At 37.8% G+C, this 17784-nt stretch overlaps 1 protein-coding gene across 11 annotated transcripts in view; it reads right to left on the reverse strand.

Annotated features, from left to right (window-relative positions):
- Positions 1–17784, reverse strand: part of PLD5 (phospholipase D family member 5) — a 177515-nt gene that overhangs the window by 82153 nt on the left and 77578 nt on the right. Inside the window, exon 1 of one of the 11 annotated variants that reach the window (XM_068676329.1) lies at positions 3014–3124. The exons of the other annotated variants lie outside the window; for them this stretch is intronic. The gene's annotated coding sequence lies outside the window, so the exon portion shown is untranslated. Of the gene's footprint in view, positions 1–3013; positions 3125–17784 lie in introns of those variants that run through there. 11 annotated transcript variants of the gene reach the window in all.

Below are 17784 nucleotides of genomic sequence, written 5' to 3' on the forward strand. Positions count from 1 at the left end.
GTACAGGAAAGTCTGGGAAGAGCAATTTTGAAGAGTTAACTCAGTCCCTGATAAGAAATCATATCATGATTGGGATCTGCAGAAAACAAAATTAAAGAAATTCTACTGGAAGACCAAGAATTAATCCTCGGCAAAAATACTAGAATTTGCCAGGAGAGAGAATCACTTATGTTGTACTGAATCCCGTGGAAGGCAGACAGCCCTCTGAGAAGTGAACATAAAGAACTCATATCTCTAAGGGACAACTTGATTGGAATTTTCTCTGTTGCAATTTGTATCCATGGCATCTTGTCCTATTACTGGGCACCCTCAAGAAGAGTCTGGTTCTCTTGTCCTTATAGGCACTCGTATAGAAGTTGTAGAAAACACTGAGATCTCTCCTTTCCCTGCTTTTCTCCAGGCGAAACTGATCTCTCAGCCTCTCCTCGTACTAAGCAATCTTCTCTCTTGCCCTGCTGGCTATAATCCTGTTGATAAAGGTCAGTATGAAGTTGCCCTCCTCTGACTCATATTCAGCTTATTGCCTGCCAAGAACCCCCAGATCCTTCTCTACAAAGCTGCCTTCTAGCCAGTTACACAGGCTTATTCCAACCTGGGTGTGGGACATTGCATTTTCCCACTTCTCTGGTCTGTCAGACTTTCTCAGAGCAGCAAAACAACCTTCTAGCACATCAACCATGCTTTCCCCCATCAACTGGCATAGCCTAAAAACTTGCTGAGGCTCAGTCTGTCCTACTGCACAGATCATTAACATCTTACAGTCCTGGCCCAATGCTGATCCCTGAGGGATGGCTGCCTGTTGAATTTGTACAGATGACCACAACTCTCTGAAACCACCAACGCAGCTGATATTCCGCCTCGTTTATGCTCTTCCTTGATGAAATAGCGATGCCATTAACGAGACCATCAGCTGAATAAAACAGAAGAAATGAATTCTCCCAAAGTCACAAATACAAAATGTGTCATGTCTGTATAATATGTAAGTGAAACCAAGCACTGTCTGATTACTTGAGCATGGTACAATAACTTCTCAAGATTATTTTGACATTTACAGAAGTAGAATTTGCAAACTACAGTCCATGAAGAGATCTGCAGATAGGACATACTATCTCCAAATAGCTAGCATAAGCACAGAGCCATTTTCTTTAATCCCTACCAAACTCTTTAAATGCAAAAAGAAAAATGTTGTCAATGAGAAATGGAATTATTAATTTAGGAAAAAAGATTCTATGATAAGGGCTACTGATATTTCATGCTGCTTTCAAGTAAACAGTAATCTGAGAAAACTAATAAAGTTTTTCATCTAATGCCAGTCAAAGAAAATTAAGCAGCCTGTGCTAATGCTAATGGCAAAATAAAATGCTCTGCCCTATTACTGACGTTCCTCCAGTTCTTCATTTGTAGCAGCCCTTCTTGTTTTTTATCTGCAAATGAATGATTTTGCAGTTTGTAATGTTAAGTTTTGTATGTTTTCTAGAACTCCAGACCATAAGGTCACCTCTTTTTCTTTTACAGGCTCAAATGGCTTCATTTTCTTTTTAGAGGATCTGTTGACCTACAAACACTACAGCAAAGCATAACACTTCAAGTAACCTATCCCAAAGAGACCAGCCTTTCATCACAACAGATAAAAAGAATTTTACTTGACTTAATCATGCATTATAATGACTAAATTAAGAAAATGCAATACAGATGTAATGTGTAAAACTTGCTTGCTACAATGAGATATATGGAAATGATCAATTAAAAATTACAGAGCAAAACCTCTAAGACAAGAAAGGTAGGTGGGTAAAACCAAAAGTAAAGCTTATTTCAAAGAAAATTCAATAGGAACACCAAGTAGTAAAGTAAATATATTCCCCACTATATCCCAGTTCAGCAGCTGTTCTTATAAAAGGATTGGCCATTTGCAGCTGGAAATCTCTACTTAAACACAGGTTCATGCACAGACAAACAAACAAAATAATCTATTATCTTAATTTACACAGAGTGATTAGATATAAAAACATTTTTATATATATTATATATATTTTAGATCCAAAATAGGGGGCTTTATGGGTCACTCAAGCTATTCCTTTTCCCTCTGAAAAAAACTCCAAGTGATTTCATTTTCCCACCTCCAGGATTTTTCTGCCCCTGTATTTTTTCAGTTCGCTTAACTACAGGTAGGTTCATCTGGGCTGCCAGCAGCACCACTAAGGCTAAACTACCACTCATTCTTTTCTTATTCTAACAGTTACCATAAGCCGTGTGCTATAGCATGTAACAGGAAATAATACAGGCTTACTAACAGAGTAAGAATTAACTGACAGTTCCACATGGCTGAAATTTTATTTTCCCACTACAAGCCAGAAACATTAGATGAAAACTCAGCAATACTTTAAGGAAGGAGCAAGGAATTGCCTTGCTCCACATCAATCTTCCCAGGATTTCTACTCACTCTAGCATATTTCCTATGATGACTATTTTAGAGATTTACTGAAAGGTTATTACATCTAAATTTCTTATTAGATCTTTCACCTTATCACCTAGGACTTGCTCAATCTTCCAAACCTCCATCTTCCTGTCTACTATTACAAGAAGATTTCAGATCCTCTCTGTTCCCAACACCACTGAAACCTCAGGGATAAGAAAGAGCAGAGAACTTACTTCTGTGAACCAGCGGACTAATTATAACTGACCTTGCTTCAAAGCAAACCAAAAAACCAACGCCCCTCACTCCCCAGCAACAACACTTTCCTGAAAGCAGATTTCCTACACCCTATTTCTCTTTAACAAACCATGCCAATTGATAGAGATGCTCTCACAGGGCAAAAATCTCCAAGTATCTCTCCATCCCTTGGACCCAGCAGTTGCCAATAAACACCACAACACCACAATTGATCAATGAGCACAGTATGTTTGAAACAGAGCCCCAGTTACTCAGCTCCAAAGACAGAGACAGGGACAAGGTTCCAAAAAAGGTTATTTGAATAGTGATGGGTTTGGGGAAGGAAATAAAATATCAGGTCACCTCTCCTACTTGTCCACTGGCAGGCAAAGACTTCTTGCAAAATTGATGGGGTTCTTCTTGCCCTCTCAGATGCATGCCAATTTTTTACGGAAACTGTGCACTTCCAAGAATCCCCACGAGTCTCTTCCCTAAGAAGGCAGATGGTGGATTGTGGTGAAGTAAAGCAAATTAAATACTAGTCTCCCTAATGTCAATAATAAAATTCCTTGCAGTTCAGTTGGAACAGAACTCAGCAGAAACTTAATCATTTTAAATAACATCTTAAAAGCCTATACATAAGGGATTTTACAGTAGTTCACTTCTCAAACCCATTAACTGTCTGTTTGATCTCATTAATGCTCAACTTTGGTTAATTCTGGCCCAGCAATTTTTTCTATCTCGTGTTGATGCACATAACAAAAAGAATAAATAATCAGTATGTAGATGAATCACAAATGCTTCATCTTGCAAGGCATGAAAATTGCAAGTGAACGTTTTAACAGTACAGCTTAAATGGTTATTGATGATCAAAGTATTGTACAAAAAAAGCCATTTAAGGTTGTTTAATAAAGGCTGTAAGGGCCTGATCCCACTGGCAGTACCCTTATCAGTGGGCACAGGTGATGATTAAAGCACCTTTTTGAAAGGGCAGATGCAAAGAAAAGCTTACAGCCCAGCTCTTTTCATCTACTGCCCACTCCATAAAGGCAAGCAGCAACCTCCTCACCTGGCCACAAAGCCCAGCTCAGAGATGTGAGCACTGCCTGCCTGTGCTCAGATCCAGCCTGAGCACATGTCAATTAAGAAAAGGAGTGAGTTAACACATGTGAGTTAAGAACAAGACTTACTTCTGTGCCTGGGGAATTTCATAAAAATATTCCAGTAACTGCTTTTAAAGGATCAAGATCAAGCCTTTGGTAAATAGCGTTTTCCCTGCTTTTCTGAGTACGACACAGATGATAAATAAATCATTTACACTGCTCTTTTGACTCCTTTATTAAGCTGTTTTCTGACTCAATTCAGCACAATTTTTGTGAATAAAAAATTGTGATCATCACACTTTTGTGATGAATACTTTTCAATACCCTATTTACCTTACAATTAATTTCTAGAAGTCCTCTTTCAAATATGAAGTTAGCCAAATATGAAGTTAGCCTCTGGAAATCTACTTTGGACAAGAAAATGCAGTTCACTTGGATAACAATACAGCCATTAGGGCACACAAAGATAAACACTTCTAAATCATTCTTATTTTTTAACTCTGTATGTTCCTTTCCTACCATCCAACTTCAAATACTAACTGGATGAATAGACTCACCTTTTTATTTGCTGCTAGCTCATATGCAATCAGAAAAATACATTTTTTAAAAGAAGTCTGCTTGTAATAGCGAAGGGTTTATACAACACACATACATACGCGATAAAATAAATATTAATGCAAATTGCATGACCGGAAAACAATTTGGGAAACTAGTTTGATCCCTGGAAGAACAAACAAAGTCAACATGAAATTCAAAGGGATTCACTGATTACTATGCCTACCCAAGGGCATAAATGAAAAAAAAAAAAAAAAAACCAACAACAACAAAAAAAAGATGGAATGAAAAATTGTGACAAGGTATCAAAAAGAAGAACAGTACAAGAGGGAGAGATCTGAGACAAAAGCAAGAAGCACCCAAACAGGCAGAAAGTATGCAAGCAATTCATCAGAGGCCAAAGGTGTCTTGCAAATTGCCACAATATATTCAGGTTTTGAAGTTTAGGACAGACTTTTTAGGTACTGATACCTGGAAATGGATTTGGCTTATTCCTGTTACTCCCTTCTGTGCAGTGTCAATGGAAACAAGCTGAAAGCAGAGAAATACGAGATGCCAACTCAAGATAACAGAACTGTGAACAGCTTGATATAGTGGAGCACATTCTGCCTGAAAACTGCTTTCAAATATAAATAGCATCCTTTCAAGAGCAAATAGACTCCAGGAAAAAAAAAAAAAAAAAAAAGCTCTTAAGAGATGGGAAAGTCATCTCTTCTAGACTCAACAACTGCCTGGCAATCACAGGACGGGACCGTGAGAGCCTGGCACAGACAATGAGCATCCCTAAATTTGTTGTAATTCTAAATAAGTAAACCCATAACAATATCCCAAAATGAAACAGGACATCTGTGTTGCAGTGAAGAGAGGACTGAAGAGTGTAACAATACTACACAACCTCAGAAGAAACAGTCTGAAAAAGTTCAGAAAGTTTAAAATGAATTTTGCTATGCAATTAATCCATTATTAATGTGCCAATATTAAAAGTAATCACATTTTAGTCTTTGACACAATTAAAATGTGGTGTGCTTGGCAAGATTTTCTATAGGCCTTAAGCATGAGGCTAAATCTGGATTTTATATCATATCAAATGAATTCCAAATACTATTTACAGGTTTGTTTGTTCCAAAGTAATGGCACTTAACTTGATCTCCAAGAATAAATCAAACAACAGTACAGGATTTGTGGCAAATTAAAATGAAATTCAAAATTAAAAACTTTTGGCTTTAGGGAGGTTATTTTTGTTTTTAAATTTTTAAAAATTCTCCCCCTTCCTCGCTACATAAAACAGTAGTTTTCAGTATCAACTGCAAGTTCATAATACTGTTTTACATTTATGCAATCCATGTCTTCTTCTAGGCAGTCCTTATTCTTTATCTTCATTATTGCTGAACCTTTATTCAGTATTTAATAATTGCTTTGCAGTTATCATTTTGAGAGCCTTGGTGGAAGAAGTCATGCATTTGTCACTTAAAATAATAACGTATCTTTCAATGCCTACAATTTAGAGATAAGATTAAGTCAAGTTTCCAGTCCTGGTACCTATGAATGTGAATACTGAAATACACGAGAGTCACTTGTAAATCCATCTACGATAAAACATGAGAAGATGAAAAATATACCCTTTTTATGTTCTGGAATGTTAGCTACTGAAAACAAGAAGCAAGAGCCACGTATCTTATAATTATAGAGAAGCTATAAAATATATCAGTGAGCCATAACAATATGGTCTCATGAAAAAAATTAGTTCCGCTTTAAAGCATATGAAAGCTGAAAAACTGCGCTGCTGTCTTCTCTCAGCATATAAACAGACTGCCTGATAGTAGTGGGGCCACTGATGAAAATCAAATGCTTTCTATGATTTCAAGCTTCCTATCATAAGTCAAGTAATTAAAGGACAACAAATGTCTGAAATAACAATTAGAACAATAAAGCCACTTGCTGTTAGAAGAATCAAATTAAAAATATTTTTTAAGTCATTTTGAAGCTTTGTTGACATAAAAATCTATGCTTAATTGCTCTCCATCCCCCTCCAAAACCACATGCTTTGTACAAGTCACGGAATTTGTCGTCCCCCCCCATGTAAACGCTGTAGCTGCTGGGATGTCAAGACTGCATTGAGCTGCACTTGCTTGAATGATTTACTTGGGCATTTCAGTGCCTTCTTTACAACCACATTTTTTCTTCAAAAACTTTTTTTTTCTTCAAATAAAGAAATCGTTGTGGGTAGAAGACATCAACTATTCCACCAAAAACCATCAAGGGCCCCAAACTGCAAAGCCACATACACAAAGCACTCTTCCATACAAATTCCAAGAATATAATGAATTATTGACTACTTGATATTTGGGCTTTCCATTGTACTACAAGGAGCAAGAGTAACATGAATGAAGCCACCTCACTAAAGAAAATAAAATTGCTGTATGAATTCAGCAAAATGTTGCTAAGCCTTAACCAAAATGTTTTGCTTTTAGTTAGCAGCCATAAAAAATAAAATAGCATCTGTAATGAAAATCACCTTTTTTCCAATATTGACTTTAAATTCCTAAAAAGATTTAACTAGTTAAAAATGCTTTCTATTGCTTCAAATTGGTTCTTTTTCACTGGAAATGAGATATGATTTGAAAATCCACAGTGAACAATCACTTGTGCTACTGCTGCTCTACTTCAGAACTGTGCCAAAATACAGACTTCAAATAGTCTAGAGTGCATCATAAAAGCTTTGCATACCAAATATATTTTAGATTAAACTAAACAAACATAAATGCTGTTACTAAGAATCTTACTTTCGCTGTCACCATATTATTAAACAAAACAAAACAAACAACTATTTAAAGTGAGGTAAGTTTGGGGGGAAAAACAAGTAAATTTAACATTAAAAATGTAAATTTAACATGTCAGCTCTTCAAAGAAGCTAAGCACTTGGTTATCTATGGGTCTTGCATTAAACTCAAAGTAACTTGTGAGGTAGACAATCTCTAAATGAGAGAGAGAAGTCACAAAGGTGACCAAGCAGAAACTTTCTGTCCCAGCCCAGCCTTGTAGCAGTATTTTCAACATCCAGCTCAGCAGTTACTGCACTAAATCTAAAGCACAGTAATTCCTGCTTCAGAGAGGTAGCAATAGTCCAACAGAGCAATTTAGAGACAAGAAATAAACACCCAAAGAGTTCAGATGGTGACAGGATGCCCCATCTCTTTGCTGGTCTGAAGAGAGATCACAGCTCACCTCCTGCTAAGGGAGAGCTGCAGAGGGGAGCTCCGAGGAGCACTTTAACAAATTGATGACAACAGTTTTGCAAATAAGCCAAATGCTTGACGGTAAAATTAAAGGCACCAAAGGCTGGCAAACAATGATCATTATTTCACTTAGCAACATGACACAGAATTTGCTTACTCCATCCTTTGCCCTTGTGTCTTACTAGCTGTGCCATTTACATCCGATAGCAAGATGGGGCCAGCACCACACCAAGCCAGAGTGGGGTGGGCAGTGCCCTGCCTTTAAAGCAGTTGCAGCTGCATAAGCAAGAGAAAACAGCCTTCAAGGATTTAAAAAGATGAAAAAACATGTTCCAGACAAAATCAGTAAAGATCATTTATCTTTTCCTCATTCTGCTGTAGAGATGGGCAATTTTCATTTCTGCTACACCTCATGTAATCAGGCATTCCACGCAAATCTATGCTCACCGCAGTGCGTGTAATGTGACGATCTTCTGGCATGCATTAGCTTTCTAAAACATCGGTAATAAACAATGGGACAACATTTATAACATGCCCTCAATAAGGAAAGATAGTCACAGGAAACGTATCTCAAAATTCTCTGACTGCTTCTGAATTTGAACAAAGATTACAGCACAGAAACATAATATTTCCTGGGGATTAAGAAGCAATAACTAAGGCTCAGTTGTTTTTCACTTTACCTCCAGCTATCTTGCACTCGTAACTTCCTAATGAAGAGTCCCACGCTATAGTCTTTATTAATAAAAGGCCAATCAGCATTCTTGCCTCCTGAGATGGTGAGAGGCACAGGGAGTTCATTAAGCTTGAAAATGTCAAACAAATGCCCCTCTTCATTGCCACATAGCTGTATGAGTTCAATAAATTCTCATTACCTGAAACCTAGAAGAAAAAAAATGTTATATACCATCATCATGATGGATTGCTGGAGCTGAAGGACATAGGGGAGGGAGAGAGAAGATGCAACAAGGAACTGATTATGTAGACCTTCTCTTGACTTGCGATATGAAATAAGCTAGTTTTAAATAAAAGGCAAGATTTAGAAAATGGGGGGTTACTCTTTGATCTTTGCTACTGATTAAACATCACATCTATGTACCTCCCAAAGAAAATAAAAGCAAACCTTTTATTGTTTGTGGATATGTTTACAGGCTTGATTCAAAGCTTTTGTTATCTTTAGTGGATTTTTCAAATAAATTCACCTTGGTTATAACTAGAAATAACAAACTCAGAATTTATGAGTTAAGATTCTAGACATGACAGCTCCAGTTTATTTCCACATATAATAGAAACAAATAGCACTAGAAAATCTAAGTTTTCAGCAAGGAATATACAAGTGATTCTTTCCAAAAACTTCTACGCATGGTCTGGTTATCTAATGGCATACTAAGTCAACGTAATTAGGGGAAGTGGTAAAAACAGAGAACTGTATTTCTAATCATAACACTTAAATATTCCACAAACATATTAGCGCAATATCTAAGATAAAACATACAACATTAACGACATAATATCTCTAGCTAATTTTCAGCCAGATTCTGCTGATAACCACTTTATCTTGAAGTATGATTTGTCAGATACAGGTTGAGGATCAATGAGTTTGGTATAGCGAGCAGTTATCCAGCTGATAGGCCATTGATTACTACCACAGGATTACAAGAAAGCAGTCTGTGATTGCTGAGATCTCAAGATGAAAACCTACTCTTTCATAATTTGTGCATACTTCCTGAGTACATTTGTGCCAGTACTGCTGAGCTTCTGAAGCTGTGTTAAATGTCCTTCCAGAATTTCTGAATGAATGAGTCCACAATTGCCTTAAAGGAGGCTATAGAGAGGTGGAGATCAGTCTCTGATAAAGTGATAGGATGAGGGGAAATGGCCATGAGTTGCACCAGGGGACATTTAGATTGGATAATGGGAAAAATTTCTTCAATTAAACAGTTGTGCATCATTGGAACAGGCTGCCCAGGGAAGTAGTTGAGTCACCATCCCTGGAGGTTTTCAAAAAAAATGTGTAGATGTAGAGCTCAGTGACATGGTTTCATGGTGGACTTGGCAGCGCTAGGTTAAAGGTTGGACTAGATGATCTTAGAGGTTTTTTCCTACCTGAATTATTCTATGACTCTATTCTCTGGTGGGAAGGTACAATTACTGCTACCGTCTTTAGATTTTGCTCCTATTAATGGGGCTTTCACATATTGCATTGAACACTAGAGTGTGACCCAGATTTTTCTCAGAATATGCTCTAAGAATCTTCAAATACGTTTGCTTGCCTCTTTCCTGGCTGCTCAGACTAAAATTAGACAAGATTGAAGTATACGTATCGATTGCACATTTACAAACTACACTGCTGAGATCACTGTGGAAACTTTACTAGGAAGAGCTACTGTTTGTTTCTTGAGATTGCTGAATCAAGCAATGCTCATGAAACACTTTCTATGCACTTCATTAATGTCATGAAAAAGTATCTAAGGAACACATTATTTTGGCTCGGTGTTTATACCCGTGTAAAACATTCCAAAGATGGCAGTAACAATCCTCAGACACATTAACACATTCAGCTGCAGAGGGCTAATCCTACCTGCTTTCCTCATGTGTCATCTAATACAAACTTGAAAGAGAAGTTGAAATACAACAAAAGAAATAATTTAATATGGGTGAGCATACTTCAGAGAATGTATCATGCACATTCCACCTGAACAGCCCATATGGGGCAAAGGAGGTCTCAGAGGATGAAATTATTGCATTGTTGTTATAGGAGATGCACTATTACAGTTAAAAAAAGTAGAAATGTAATCAACTGCCCCCCTTTTTTTCAGCCCCTGATTAAGGGAAGAAAATTGCATCCTTGGAAAGAGTCTTGAAAATATAATACATGCATAACATTTGATGATTTCATCTGAGAGATAAAAGGAAAATGATTTTTAAAATTTCAGATCAAAGGTCAAAGCCTGTTTCAAAATCTGGATAATGCATTCACCATTCTTTTGCACTGAAACTACTGTTACTTTCATTAAATCTTCTTGCTTTTGAAGAAAAGACAAAATGATCTCTCCAGCTCAATATTTCACTGAGAGTCAAGGGCACAACCCTGTGAATTTCACTTGGTCACTGCTCTACAGGATCATCAGTGCACACAAAGTTAAAATATCTGCAGAATGAAAGTTGACCTTCCTACAGTGCTTTTCTACAGAGCTTCTAAGTGTAGTGTTTAGTCAGGAGAAGACAGTGCCATTTTGGAGACTACAAAGCAGTCCTTTCCTTTGTGCACCAAGAGAGCAGAAGACCACCCCTTAGCTCATTATTTTCTGGGGAAAAAAAAAAAAAAAAAAAAAAAAAAAGAATAAAAAAGGTACAAACAGGAAGCACTCTATGCCAAAGTCCTGAAGTGACTAAACAGCCAAAATGTTAGTGATCTTACTGATGGCATAAGCTTCTCTCCCATTGCTTAAAACTCCACATTCCAGTTGTATCAAAACTCCCCTAAATGCTTAGTCAGCAGTGAAATGTTTTAAAAAGCATTTCTTGGCATCTTGCCCTTCAGCAGAAGAAAATTTGCATTTTTACAGCATTTCAGCCTGTCAGCACTAAAACATTTTAATGGGTTTTGCAGCTGTGCAGGGAGAATTGCGAGATGGTCAGCGGATTCTTACGGCAGGCTGCTGGGAGACAAGTGCCTACGGGTGCTGAGGCAGAAGGAACCAGCTGACCTAACCAGACTTTACACTCCACAGAAAATTCAAACAGCAGCTTTCACCCACAATGAGCATGCCAAAAGAAGGGCTCTATGGGCTCTTTGTAGCAAGGACCATTAAAATCCTTGGTTTTCACTTGATCTGAACAAAAGCAGCAGCTTTCTGAAAGAACTCATGAAAGAGCAAAAGCATAGCCAATTGCAACTTCAATCCCCATAAACTGCACATAGTATATAGGCTTCAAGATCTTTATTGTCTAACTACTGTGTGGATTTGAGAAAGTAGGCAGAAGCAAAATCAGAGAAATGTGGCATCCCAGGGTTCCACTCAGAGCCAGGGGCAGCAGCAGGTCTGACTTCAAGGTGCTTCTTAAAAGGATGTTACTAGGTTACAAGGCGGGTGAGCCTGCCAGGGCAGGGAGACAGCAGTAATGCCAGGAGCTCGGCAGCACATGCAGCTTCTCTGAGTGCTTCAGGCTGGCAGAGCAGGGTTGCAGTATCACCCCTGCCGTCAGAGTGGTTCCAAAGAGTGTTTATCAATACGTGATAGGCGCTTTATATAAATAAATATAAATATATATATATAAAAAACAAAGGGTGCCTGGACACTCAGTGTCAGTGGGTGAACAAAGTTAGGAGTCCAATAATAGGGGTACATGCACAATCCCCTCTGCTAATTCTCCAAACCTCCTCCTCTTGGTTTAACACTTGCCCTACATACTTCCCCCCAAAAGACATCCCTTGGGCATCCCAAGCAGAGTCGGCTGTGTTGTTTCAGTACACTTTAATAAAGTCTAATTGCAGTCAGAAAAAAAATAACCCTGCATAGAACAGCTTAAGTATTTTGATTCAAATTGAATAAAAGTAATAAAATTGAGATCATATAACTATATTCACTGGGTTAGCTGTCTCATGACACAGTCTTTAATAATTGCACCAAAACATTTCTGAACTAATTAGCCAAATTCTTCTCTTAGTTATACTAACACATAACACTGTGGATTTGTTTGGTATTTGCAGCGCTGTGGCCAACACAGATTTATCCTGGAGACACACTGTCTCTGAATATAGACTCAAGATAATTCATCGAAGCAGGGAATATGCATGTGTGTAGGAGGGAACCTGAAAAAGTTCCAAGGAATGGAGCTTCTGCCACTTGCTAAGCCACTGGGGGATGAGAGAAGACCACAAAAAGGCCTGGATGGAAAAGCCGGGTGGAAATGCAAGAACACAGTCCAAACCTCACAAAGCCAATCCTAAATGACAAGGAAAGGAAAGAGAAGGAAAACAAGGTTACAGAAGTCTGTTAAGGGACGGAAAGGGAAATAAAGCTGTAAAAAGAAAGCAATGATAAGGCATTTTTACTGCAATGCAAAATCTTATTAGAATGTAAGCCAGCAGAAAACTAAGTCCACAGGGCAGTGACACCTTAATATACACCCAAGGACTCAACAACATATGAGAATTGTAGATCAAGTATTAACAATTTAACACACCACGATTTATTATACACACTGTTGACAGCCAAACTTCTTGAAACGTGTCTAGCTACACTGATCTGGAGTTAATGAAAGGAAAGGTGCTCTCCCCTCAGTGCCTGCCAGCGTCCTGCCCATGCGGCACAGAGCCACCGTGCCTCTGTCCTTGTCCTGCCACCAAGGTGTTACAGCAGTCAGCACCTTAAAAAAGTAAAACCTTGCCCTTGTAAAGGGCAGAGCTGTAGCTCATGTTATCGTGTTATTGACAGCTAGATGTTACGCTGAAGGGTAAAGCACGAAAACACGAGGATCTTGAGGATCTTCTGAAGTGAACTGAAATGAAGTAAAATGAGGTACAGATTGATAAAGCTCCCACTGAAAAATGAAACAGAGCAACCTGATTCCATTGAGTTCTGTGTAAGAAATGTATCTGCCATTGCTATATTAACTAGGATGCCATATATACTGTTATCTAACAGACCCCACATCATTTTGTTTTCTCTTGTTCACTAACACACTGTAATTGAAGATCTACGGAATTTGGTTCTTTAAAAACTCTCACAATTGTCTTGTCTACATTGATGCTTAATCTATAGACATGAAAGGACAAGGGCTCCATCAAAAGAGAAACATTTTTAAGCTCTGATTTTAGTTACTAAAATGTTATCCCCCTCCACATACACACTTCGCTTTCTACCTAGTTTTGAGGAAAGACCAGCCAATTTCATCTTGTTTAATCGCTTTAACATTGGCCTTGTTTTTATTTCTGTTCTAAATACCTCTATATCGGCTTAATGCCACAGTATTACTTTATCCACAATTTATACAAAAATAATTCCTGCTGAGCTTATTTTCTTAACAGCTTCTTTATACATCCTTAATTGTTAGCTAACGTTCACTATCTATGAATTATTTAATATGTAAGTTATATAAGTTATTAGAAAGCTATTAGATTGTGTATAATAAAAATCTCCCAAATACAGCGATACACAACCACTTCCCTGGCACCAAGCGAGTAGTGTGTCCTGGCAGTCGGTGCCGGCAACCCGCCCAGCTGCTGCCTGGAGCAGCTCTGCCCACGGCAAGGCGGTTGTCTCCTTCTTTGCAGAGATGAGGACTGTGAGGGGCACACAACCCACACCATGCTGCCTGTCATAAGTGAAGCTATTCTTGCCCATCATGAATAAGGAAATCCAGCTTCTGTCCTTGGTGTTAACATTTTTTTTTTTTTTCCTCTTTTGGTATGCGTACTGCAGGGAATACCTTGAATATCCATCAGCCAGGAATCAGAGGCTTGTATTTCCCAAAACAACCTATTAGGCACTGACTCGGTGACTGTTTAGCCACTGGAAAAAATCTGTCTCTTTCCTTTGTTTGCACTGTATTTTAGCCCTGGGTAAATACCATTACCTTTATTATAAAATTCTCTAAAATTTAACAACTAAGTGTCAGAGACCTGTATGGATGCCCTGCATCTCTATACAAGCCCTTCATCAGTTGGGTTATGCCTATTCAGCTTCTTTGAGCAGATACCCATTCACTGTGCACCCATCTGTAAAACTGCACAACGCCTTCCAGCACATCACCTTTATTGAGATTCTTAAAAGGTCAACAAATATAATGTAAATAGCCACTACCATATATATGAATTACATGGTGAGATATTTTCATTTTACTTCAGCTTGTGACCATGTAGGCTCATATAAAACCCCTTTTTGAGGCCTAAATATTGCAAATAAATATTACAGGGATATCTAATTTTTTTCTTTAATGACAAAACGTTGTCTTTTTACTTCCTTCCACAGAACCCTGATATTCTTCTATGAATGCTTTGTAACTGTAAATAGCAACATTAATTCTGTCTGAATAATCATAAATCATTAAGAGGGAATATGACTGCTGCCTTCATTTCTCCCAGCCTGTGATTCTTCCAAGAAGATAATACTTGACTATCTTGGTACAACTTGGAATGGATAGATGTGTTAGCTCTCAGCTGCAGAAACCAGTCAAGAATAAAGATGTTATTTTTTCTGATAAATGAATGTGGTTTTATGATGTTAATGGTAATTTAAAGAGAACCTTCTGAGTAAGAACTCTCTTCCCAGAAGAGGAGCAAAAGGATATTATATGATGTTGATATTTCCAGAATCCAACAATCCTTTAAGTTTAATTAATGCCCTTCTTGCCCAACAAGAACAAATAAAACTATTCTGCAAAACAATGAAGGAAAATTCAAGGTAAAATCTTTAGTCAGCAACTATTTGAAATCAGCACTGCAAATTCAGCAGATATACTCTAGGTAGGAATGGTAATAAAAATCCACAGATGAAAAGAATAAAGTACTCAAAGTATCCATTCCCAAAGGGCATTACCAGCACTCAAATTACAAAGGCAAGATTCTATAGAAATTTCCAGGACACCTTGGGAGCATGAAGATTGATTTGACTACTGTCTGTTGCTCTTAGGAATCTACTTGTATTTGTATTTATGCTTTACACACACACACACACAAAAAAAGATAAGTTCAGTCCATATAGATTTGCATATGGTGAAAATTGCATCAACTATAGCTTTGAATGACCAAGAAATACTGTACTTGCATTTATTCATTTTTCTACTGCAATACTTCAAGGTTTTATGAACTTACATATATTCACATTTGTAAAATTACATTTTTCTTCGGTACAAAGCCAGTAGAAGTTGAGCTCTAAAACGTATTATTTTAGAGACTGATTCAAGTCCAGCTGGCTTGAGGAGGTATTTCACAGATAACAACAAAGAATACTAAAACCTCCTTTTATTTTCCCAATCATTTTAAAATAAATGTGTTGCAAGATCAATTAAGATCGATTAGCTATATGCCTGCCAAGTTAACAAAAGATACCAGAATATCATCTGTGCTCAGATATCAATATATTCTCAGAGTCCCAAGCAGATCTAGGAGAAAAAACAAACAAACAAAAAACAAACAAAAAAAACAGTAAAAAGTCAAAGCTAAAACATCTAATGTGTCATTAAATGCTCATCAGAAATTTAGTCTCAGAGGCATGATGAATCTTCCCCCTCATATCAGAAGGCACGCAAATCACTGATGGCTCTTAGAAGAACCATTTCAATACACAGAATGTGAAGAAAACAGATTTAAAATTAACAGTTTATTATGTTCTCAGTCATGAAAACTCACTTTGAGCTGTACAATCATTTTCAAATAGTCTTTTTTGGAAAGGCAGGCCATTAAATACAGAGTAAATGACATATGGGAAATTGCATCCTGCAGAAATGAAGGCTGGTATTTGTGCTTTATTTTTCTGTTTTCCGCTCAGGTTGACTGGAAGTAAATACATGAAGGAAAAAAAATCTAAAATATAACATGAAAAGATAGTACTGTCAATAAGATGGATCAAGATCTCCAGTACATTTTTTCATCTTGATCAGGAGGGTTGGATGTGAGAAAGCTGAATAAAGGAACAAAACTCTTACTTGTTTGTTTAACAGAATACAAACAGGTTCAGCTGCCCAGCAAGCAAGAGTACTTTGTATCTGAGGCATTAAGTACAAACACTGATGCTGTGGACTAACCACAGAGACATGGACATACAGAGACCAGTGCCTCTGGACCTGTATCAGAATATATTGCCATATATTAACATAAGGAAAAACAAAATCAAGAAGGAAATCCTGAAAGTTTCAGTCTCATATATCCTAGTGAAACACATACAGAGCACCTGAAGAGAACAGTCCTAGCAAACCTCAGCCATCAACTCTCCTCTGTGCTTCCCAGCAAGGCATTAATATGAAGATCCACCTCTGTCTGACTGGAACTTCAGCGCTACGCCTGGCAAAGTGTGCTGCATGTGGCTGGAAATGACGCCGCCAGCTCCATCGTAGCCAACCAGACAATACCGATATCTCTGGGATGCTGAAAGGGCTTCCCCCTATTGACATCCCAACAGCTTTTTTGTAACTGTGACACTGCCCAGTCGCTCTGGGAAACGCACCCAGCCATGTCTGCAGCAGGTCACCAGAGGCACTGTCTAGTGTCTGAGACTTGTACTCTTGAAGAGTTATCAGCTCACACTAGCTGAAAGGACACTCACAGAAGCATTGTAGCGTTAGACACAGACCTCCACAAATCTCCTGTAAACTGACAGGGTAATAAGTACTTCTCTATGCTGGCAGGAAGGTGGAGCAGCAATTAAACTAAATGGTGTCACTGGAACAGGTGCTTGCTAGGATCTAAGGCAGCACCAGCCCTGGCTGAGCACACAAGTCTCCCTTCAATAGAGCATCAATTCAGACAGATCCTACTGGGAATTTTAGCCACTTTTAATGCCTTTTTCCACAGAGGAAAGGAAGAAAGATTTACCGGGGAGCTTTATTAAGTTGGATACCTATTCTCAACAGGGAGAATAAAAGCCTCTGATATGTGGCAAATCAGTCTTCAAAGATCAGAAGAATGACCAATAATTTTAGATTTAATAACTCTTCTTAGAACAGGCTTAAAATCCGGTAAAGAAAATAACCTTGGAAATTTTATGAATTCTGTTGGGAAGAAATAATTTGAGTTTTCTGCACATAGTAAGTTAAGAATGGAAGGAAGAAAAAAAAAAAAAAAAAGAAAGAAAAAAAGAAGAGCAGCTTTGATCATAGAGAATTGCCAGCAAACTAAAGAGAAGAAAAGGCCACTCTGGTACACAAATTGTCCCTTTATCCCATCCACAATACTCAGGATCCATGAAATAATTGGAATTTGATTTCTGCTATGGGTGGAACATTTTCTCTGAGGCAAGTTCACAAATCTTGAGTCATGAACCAAGAAACACATACTTAAATGTATAAATCACAAGAATACAAAAAGACATCAATTTCTGTATTAAACCCTAAACAAAGCTTAGCATAACAGAAAAAGCTGCCTTAAGGAGACTCTAACACAATCTATCAAACTCCAAAGGACTCCTTTGGATTTAATTGAACAAAGAGTGGGTGAAAAATAATGGCTTGTGAATTTGGACAAAATGCGTTGAAACTCAAACCCATCCATACAACATAATGGTGAACTACCTTCTGTCAG

The sequence above is a fragment of the Anas acuta genome, chromosome 3 (assembly GCF_963932015.1).
Source record: "Anas acuta chromosome 3, bAnaAcu1.1, whole genome shotgun sequence".
NCBI lineage: Eukaryota > Metazoa > Chordata > Aves > Anseriformes > Anatidae > Anas > Anas acuta.